General features: G+C 51.6%; 1 protein-coding gene across 2 annotated transcripts in view; it reads left to right on the plus strand.

Annotated features, from left to right (window-relative positions):
* Positions 1-70: 70 nt before the first annotated feature.
* BIRC3 (baculoviral IAP repeat containing 3) overlaps positions 71-8,764 on the plus strand; it is a 53,768-nt gene continuing 45,074 nt past the window's right edge. For both annotated transcript variants that reach the window (XM_035008793.1, XM_035008795.1), the window contains exons 1-5: positions 71-717; positions 3,002-3,537; positions 4,261-4,362; positions 4,871-5,073; positions 6,334-6,802. The gene's annotated coding sequence lies outside the window, so the exon portion shown is untranslated. The remainder of the gene's footprint in view (positions 718-3,001; positions 3,538-4,260; positions 4,363-4,870; positions 5,074-6,333; positions 6,803-8,764) is intronic.

Genomic DNA, 8,764 nt, shown 5'->3' on the forward strand with positions numbered 1-8,764 from the left:
GCGCTGCCTGCGGGGGCCGACCTCCGGAGTTCGCTGCGCCTGCGCAGCGCTGCCTGCGGGGGAGGGGGAGATGTCCTGCGGCCGACTTCACGACGTCTGCGCAGCACGGCGGCCGGACCGGCGTGCGGCGTTCACTGGGCCTGCGCTCAGGCCGCCGCAAACCGTGGCCGCACGGACCCGGGGCCTCGGAACAGCCAGGCCCACACGACGCGTGGACTGCGTTCCGAGAGTGTGTCTGCAAGTCCGTTTAGCAGCCAGATCCCTGTCCCCCTGGAAACAGCGTAATAAGGGGAAGTGGAGTCAGTGCGCGGCCGCCAGAGCCCGCCGAGCGCCCAACGCGGGGCCGCCGGGCCGGCGCAGCCGCGGCCGCGACCTCCCTCCGGGGGGCAGCGTCGTCACGGGACGCGCTGCTTCCTGGCCCGCCTCGGCCCGAGCGCCTGTCGAGTCTGCGCTCTGTCCCGCAGACCCCGGTGTCCGGCGCGCGCTTCCCGCGACCCCCTCGCAGCCTGCGGGCCGGGCCGTCTCCGTGTTCCCCAGCCCTGCCGCCGAGCCCTGGCGCGTCGCTCGGGGTCTCGGCGTCCAGCCAGGCCGGAGAGCTCCGGGCCCAAGCCCTGGGCCTCACGAGAGGGGCCTCCTGCCCGCCCTGCCCGGCGGGGCGCCCCCCGGACGTTAAAGACGGCGCGTCTCCGGACCGAAGCAGCCCCAGAATCGCGACGCGTAAGTGTGTCTGGGACGCCGTCCCTGAACGGCGGTGGGGAGGGGCTGGAAGTCCCCGAGGAGGTGCTGGAGCTGACCCTTGAAGGGCCACTAGCGCGCTGCGAGGTGCTCCCAGGGGAGAGGGCTTTGCAAGCGGAGAGGTCGGTGCTGCAGAGGCAGCTAAAAGCCTGGGAGGCGGGAGGATGCCGGAGAACGGCGGGCAGTGTCCCGAGGTTTCAGGCCGAGGCAGCTAGAGCACGGGCAGACCAGGCGCTCAGGGCGGGGAGCAGAAGGGGAGGCTGCCTTTGTCGTGGAGCACCCTGCAGGCCTTGCATTTCCTGATCCTAGGAATAGTTTCTCTGATCTCCTGGGGGAAAATCTGGGAGAATGTAGGCAAAACTAAAACTTAAATCTAATAAAATTTGCAAACAAACTTATTTCCGTGCATTTGCTTCCTTATTTCAATATTAAATCAAGAAACACAAGAAGGTGGGCTAGGACTTTCCCCCTTTGATTCTGTAAGTTTCTGTGTAATGTAAACATTTAGAGAATCAGGTTCATGTACCTTTCTAATTTTAAAAATTTATATTTTGTTAATTAAAAAAAGCAAACAGAGGCTTACATATTCAAGGTTGGAAACTGATTTCCCTGGGTTCACTTTCTTAGAGATTTATTGCACAGTAAATTAATTTACTAAAAGATAACCTTCCAGCAATGTTTTACTCCATTATAGATTACTTAACAAAAAAAACAAACAAACAAATTTGAGTTTTCCCTTTTGAACAATGAGTGGTTTATTTTAAAGAAGGTGAAAGGTAATGTGAAGGAAAAAAAAACAACCCAGCTTCACAGATGTATGGTTTAAAGTTTGCCAAGTACTTAGTGAAGGGTTACACTAACTTCAAATGCTGGAAAGTATAATGTAACATGAGAACAGGAAGGTCCTGTTTCTTTCTCAGCCTACTCTCTCTGGTTCCCTGCAAAACATCAACATAAGAGCAGGGATTTTCAGAAATCGCATCCCCTGGTGGAGAAGCAAATGAAGGCAAGGAGAGGGAAATGCAGTGTATGCTGCGTGAGCTCCATTATATTTGCAGTCGGGTTACTCTGTCCTTGGACAAGAGCTTTCTATTCCCGGGCGCGTCCAAGAGTCTGTCTGTGCTCTACATGACTATGTTGCTCAGCCAGAGTGACAGTCCCAAGCCATGACGGTGGACAGAGTGAGCATTTCTCGGAGGGTTGAATACTCATTGGTGTATTTTATGTACCTTACAAAAGTCAGACTAAATAAGTGTTGGTGATAGAAAGCTCGATACCCCACATGAGTGGTCAGCTGCTAGCCAAGCTCCTCGATCCTTTCCCTTTGTGTGTTGGGGCTTGAAAATTCCGGCAGGGAGAGGTCCTGGGTTTCCAAGTGTTTCCTAGAAGCATTCCGATCAGACGCTGTGTTTTCTGAGATAGGGTTTGTAGCCAGGACTCAGGGATGCAAGAGCACCTGTCTCTGGGGGCCCAAACAGACCAGTTTCGGACACTCGCCGCTGCCAGAATCTGAAGACAGAGAGACAGGAAGGAGTTTCTTTCAGGGAGGCCAACACCCGGAAGACGGTGGGCTGGCGTCTCAAAGACTGTCTCCAAATACTGAAAATACGCCCAGGTTTAGATGAGCAGCATGTGGGGCAGAGGTCGTGGGTCCGTGCAGGTGGGTGGCAAAGGTCAGGTTGCTGGTGGTCTTGCTGGCGTCAGGGCAGTGCCTGTTGCTGGAGGGGTGGTCTGTGTGCTCGTCATGGGGTGCTTTGACGCACCCCACCCCGCCTCTCCTGTCTTTTGCCTGAGTTAGGAGAGAAGCTGGAAGGAACTTAATTAATTAGACAGTACAGACCGAGGTCAGAATGGGGGCAGTTGAAGTCTCGGTTCAGGCTCAGCATGTTGGTGGGAAGGAAGCAGAATAAGCCGCCCCCAAACCTGCTTCTCTCGCATCAGGATTTTCCGGAGCTGGTCATTTTGGGAAACAGCAGATGCAGAAGTTAGCCTCTTGGGAGGGACATTGACATTTATAAAGGAAATCTCCATCCGCACCAGGAAGACTCCGTAGTCTCAATCACAAGACGGTATCGACTAAGGAGAAGGACAGACGCCCCCGTAGCCCCCCACACACCCTCTCCATCTGTCCTGAAGATGGTATTTCGGCTGGTGGCTCAGGCCACCTGGGGACTCACTCACTTCCCCGGGGTCATCTCCATGGATGCACCAAGTGTACATGTCAATAAACTTCATGCTTTTCTCATTAATCCATCTTTTATTACAGGAGGTGTCAGCCAAGAACTCGGAAGAGTGGAGGGAAGACTATTTGTCCTGCTCCACAGGGAGGGGAAAAGGCTCTCTGTGTCCGCGTGCATCGGGGCCGGGCGAGCCTTGACTGGAGCCTCTGCCTGGGGCCAGCGCGTTTCTGCTCGTGGCTGAGGGAGGTGACTTCCGATGGGATGTGATTTCAGGACTGGAAACTTACCTGAGGTTCCTGGGAGACCTGGTTCTCCCAGCTGCCAGCCGCCTGGGGATGGGAGCGCCAGAGATAAAGTTTCATTCCTTCTGCTAAAATGCAAACACACCCAACAGGATCGTAAAACTGTTTGCTTTTATAAGTCGTTTATATCACAGTGAGAGTGAGGCTCTGATTTACTGTGAGCACAGATTTAAAGGAAAAGTGGAAGATAAAGGAGCGTGACGGTACTTAGATTTTGGCAAGACAGGGAAAGGGGACGGGCCAGTTTGGAAGCAGTGATAAGAGTAAGTAGATGCCCCAGGTGGAGAGGAAAAAGGCAGGCGAGCCTGTTCAAGACAACAGTAAGTGCACTTTTGGCTGAGGCTGGGCTGCATGCAAATGCTTCCTTTCCACAGAAGGACAATGCATTTAGAGTTTCTTCTAGAGAAAGAATGATCATTCGATTTTCAAAAATTTTACAGAGGAAAATAAAAACCAATACTAGAAAAATATATGCCATTTTTCCTAATAATTTTGTTACCAAAGTAGAATTAAAATATAAGGGCAGAGTTAAGCTCCGTTTTTCTATCAGGAAGTAATTATAAAGGAGCTATGTCTAAAAATGTGATTTTTCTTCTGAACCATTTCCAGCCTCAAATACATTTTGGGAATGTGATTCACAACCACCTTTGTTGGTGATCAGGATGCCAGCCATGTGACTTTAAGCAATGCATTAAAAAAAATGTACCAGTTGCCAAAAAAATAGGATAAATGTACATTTGTTTATAGCTGGGGTTGGCAAAGTACAGCCTGCAGGTCAAATCCAGTCCTCTCTCTGTCTTTGTACAACCAGTGAATTTAAAATGGTTCACATTTCTAAATGGTTGAGAAAAATCAAAACAAGACTAACATTTTATGACATGTAAGAAGTATATTAAATTGAAATGTAGTATCTTAGCCAGGCCCATCCGTTCATAATTACGTGTTGTTTGTGGCTGCTTGCAAGCTAGAATGGGAAATCAAATAGTTGCAGCAGAACGTTTGGTCCACAGAGCCTAAAACAGTTATTATTTGGTCCTTTACAGAAAATGTTTGTGAGCCTCTAGCGTCCTGTATTTGTTCCCGAGGTGTGTTCCGTGGAACAGTCTCCTCAGGTACCCTGCATTTAAAAAGGCTTCCATGCTCAGGTGAGTCTGGCAGAGTCTGCATGCTATAGTTCACTTTCAGATAATCATTGTCCACACTGGCGTTTTAAAGGACCTGAGAAGTCCTGCAGTGAGCAGCCAGTTTCCAAAGCATATTTGCCTTCAGAACAGTCTCCACTCCCATTACACCTGTAAACAGCCTTTGGACTAAGAGAAATCTCCTGCAGGAGCTTCCAGGTGGGACCTTGGGCAGGTGGGGGTATTTTCAGGCAAGGTTCCAGCCCATCCTTTGGTTGGACCTGCTCCCACAGTCCCCATATCACTTCGAAGGCATGTTGGAGGTGATTTTGTCCGGTCATCTCATGTTGCAGATCGGGAGCTCGGGGTTGCTCACGGTCCTCTCACTCGCTGTCTCTTCTGCCTGGAGGGCTCCTCTCTGGGTGTCCACCTGTCTTCATGTTTTGCTTCCTCTGGACATTGGCCCACACGTCACCTTTCCCATGGGGGCTTTCCGACCACCCTGACTCGAGCCTGTCTTCTGTCTTTCCAGCCACCTCTGAGCTGTTTCTCTCCGTACGCCCTACACTGATGTATTTTTAAAAATTGCACGTCAGCCTCGCGAGGACCCTAACGTCCGGGGATTGTTGTCTGTTGGGCTGTGTCACAGCCTAGACTAGTGCACGACGCGTCCACGCTGCATCTGCTGTGTGCGGTTGCGCTGGTCGCCTCCTGCGTCCTCCGGCGGGAAAGCAGGTGAGATCCTAGCATCCTGTGTGTTTGGAGTCAGTCCTGATTCTGGCACTCAGTAATCCCTACTAAGTTTGTGCTCGGTTTCAGCTAGAGCCCAGTGAGGTAAACGAAGCTCAGGTTTATTTTATTATCCTCTCCCCAGCCGGAGCTCCAGGGCGGATAGGGCAAGTCCCCAGCCACCAGGGACCCGGGCTCCTCTTATCTGGCTGCACCAGCGCCCTGAGAGCCTGGTTCCCACCCCACCCTCTCCTGGCCGCGGGAGCGCCGGTCCGGACCTCTGTGTTGCCGGCAGGGGGGCAGTTCAGTCTCCCCTGAAGAGTCTTCTCGGTGATTTTTGCTTCTCTTTCCTTGGCTCTCCCTGGCTAGGAAATGTAGTATTTGGGATGGACATGTTGCCAACCCAAATAAAACTCAGGACCACGCATTTCGGGCAGGTACCTAGCCGTGTCTGATGCAGGAACTGCCTAATTTTGGGCAGGTAACGGTAGCGACCTCCCAAAGTCTGTCAGTCTCCTAGGGTTGCCGTAACAAAGCCTCACAGGCTGAATGGCTCATGACAACAGGAAAGTGTTGTCTGGTTGCCTGGGTGGCCAGGAGGCTGAATCAGTGTGTTAGTAGCGTGGAATCCTTTGCAGGAGGCCGGGAGGGAGACACCGCACACTCTCTCCCAGCGTCTGAAGGGTGCTGGTCAGGGGAGGGAGAACCTTCCCTCCAGCCCCGTGGGGTCCCTGGCTGGATCTGCACCTGGAGCTGACAAAGACAGGAACGGGAGGGAAGCTTGTAAATGTATGAAGTGTAAGTTCTATGGGACGCGGGGGCCTTCGTGAGCAAATGAAGGCCTGAGGATGTGGTAGATGGGTCTGATGAAGGGGGGACAGCTGTCAGAAGGCCAGGAGTAGGGGGGAGGCGAGCCAAGCTGCGGGACGCTCTGCAAGACCTGGTGTCCCTCTGTCTTTGGCCATAAGGCTGCTCCTTTCCTCCCGGTCTGGCGAGGGCTCCTCTCCCACGACAGCCTGTTGACCTGCTTCAAGGACATGGGTGCGGTGGGCACGTGGGGTCGGTGACCTTCCTGCCGCTCAAGCTCCTTCACCTTCAAAGGCACGCTCTGCCCCGGGGGCTGCGTTGAGGAGTGTGTCCCTGGCTTGCAGGCCCATCGTCTGCCTCATCGTCTCTGTGTCTCCGCGTCCTGGTTCTGCATCCCTGCGTTCAGGGCCCACCGCAGTCTTTGCCTTACTTATGCCTGCAAGGACCCCGTTTCCACAGCAGGTCACATTCCGAGGCTCCGCCGGACTGCATAGGATCCCCGCGACAGCGAGGTCACCGGCACAGCCTGACCTGGCAGGAACAGGGATCTTTCTGCCCGGAAGCGAGTGTGAGGCTACGTACACATCACAAAACTCGTTCTGGGAGTTGTAGTATGGAAAGGGAGTACCTTTTCTGCCTCCTTTATGCTTGTTTTTGTGTAGCGTCACAAACGCACGCGTCACCGGCATTTACTTCTATAAGCAGGTGAATCCTCAGGCCTAACCCGGGCGCACCAGCTCTGGGACCTGAGAACTGTCGTGGCCCTGTGCCTTGGGAGGAAGCGGCGGAATATTCTCAAAGTGCCGGGGACAGGCAGCGCCTTCCGGGTCGGACGCCGAGCTGGGTGGTCTGCTGAAGCGAATGCGGCTCACTTTCTGCAACCCGAGAACCTCACACGGTGATGGAGTCTGAGGAGACTAAACCCAAGGTACAAGGGGCAGTATGGGCAGACGTGAGCGCATTGAATGTGTTGGGCGACCTCGCGGTAGCGCGACTCCGAGCTCCGGAGGGTGGGGCTCCCAGCCAGCACGAGGCAGGTGGAATGCTGACATTCTCCTCAGATCTGCACGTTCCCCTCACCGTCTGTCATTTGGCTTGAAAGATCTGTGGCCCCAAACCCAGGAACACAAAGCAGAACGGAAGCTGACGTGACCGGATGTTGTAGTGAAAATCCATACCAAAGACTTGACAGTTTCTGTATTTGGAGCTGTGAAATTAAAGAAAAGCCACGCGGGCATTTCCTTGTCTCTCTCCTTTTTAGTTTTTATTTAAACTCCAGGTAGTTCCCCCACGCGGTGCTGCTGGTTTCATGAGTGGGGTCAGTGACTGAGCACATCCCCACAGCATGGGCGCTCGTTGCAACTCCTCACAGGGGTCTTCCTTCATAGCAAATGCACTTAAAATGGCTTCTCACTGCATTTTGACCCATCCAAGTCACTTAATGTAATGCTGTTTGTGGGTGGGATTCTTAGTCAGATAGAAATGACCTATTTCCTTCTGGATCTGTGGCACCGGGGAGAGGGAGGACAGGAAGCATCAGAAAGTCCCGTGTGGGGAGAGCCGTGGAGAGCCCTAATGGGGTTTTTCTCCGCTTGCTGTGTCCCCCCTCCCCGCCAGGTTGCATTTGCTTAAGGGGTGTCTCTCAGTTTACCTGGTAGTCATGGCTACCTGATCTATTTAACACTTCCCTTCCAGTCGAACTTTTATATTTTTTAAATGTTCTTTACATACTGAGGATAAAAGTGCACATCATTGGGTCAGAAGCACCTTCCAACCTTTTTAACCATTGCGTCTTGCTACTTGAACTTTAATGAGTGCGTTTACATAGATTATAAAATATAATCGATTGGGTATACTCAGGTAAGTAATCATAATCACGTGTAACACATTTTCATACTTGTTTCAACTAGAATTGTTGTGGCCACTACATAGAGGTGGGACAGACCCTTCCCTTCCCCCAGGCTTGGTTTGGGGGTACAGTCAGACGATGCCATGCCCACACCAAGAGGGTATGAAAAGTCTTATTGTTTACATAATGAGGCTTTCTGGGGAGGACGGGGTGGCTCCCAAGCAGATCCAGGGAGAGGAGACTGACTTCTTTCGTTGTGATCGGGGTGGGAATTCCATGCTGGCCAGGCTTACGTGACGTGAGCTTCCCTTTGGTGCTGAAGGAGGAAACACCCAGGGTTACTTATCAGCTTGCCCAGGTGTGGGGCAGCACAGGGTAGTGGTGGGGCTTGAGCACTCACATCAGTAATGGAGTCAGACTCTTTATTACAAGAACGAAGGACTTAAACACTTTTATGTTTATTAATAATAAAATGTTTAATTTGTACCTTATTAGTTTTTCCCCATGGTGTTCAGTAACATAAGAAAAAAACATTTAAGCACGTTAAAAATCAGCATAAGGTCTTAGAAAGTTTAAGAATGGGAGAAAGTGAGAGTTCTTGAGGTACTCTAAAGTAGCTAAAAAATACGGTGCAAAAGGAACTTTCAAGCTGGCTCATTCAGAGCGTGCTTTACCCAACGTATAATCTTTTCTCCATTAAAAAATAATTTTCACTGCTTAAAAAAAAGTGAACAAGTAGCTCATGTATTATCTTTATTTTGGGCTTCCAAATTTGAGACATTGGAACTAGTAAATCAATTGCTGAGGGCTGTACCACCACTGTGGTATTTGGGGCTTGTCTGTCCCCCATTAGAATGTAAGTCTCTAGGGCTGAGACTATTATCAACCCTTAACTGTTTGCTGTTAAACAGTACCTGGCACATAGTGGACACATTAAAAATATCAGGATGGATGGATGGATGAATGGGTAGGTGGGTGGGTAGATGGGATGGATGGGTAGATGGATGGATGGATGGGAGGATGGAGATGGATGAGTGGATG

Source organism: Mirounga leonina, unplaced genomic scaffold, assembly GCF_011800145.1.
Source record: "Mirounga leonina isolate KUSES-001 unplaced genomic scaffold, KU_Mleo_1.0 Mir_153, whole genome shotgun sequence".
NCBI lineage: Eukaryota > Metazoa > Chordata > Mammalia > Carnivora > Phocidae > Mirounga > Mirounga leonina.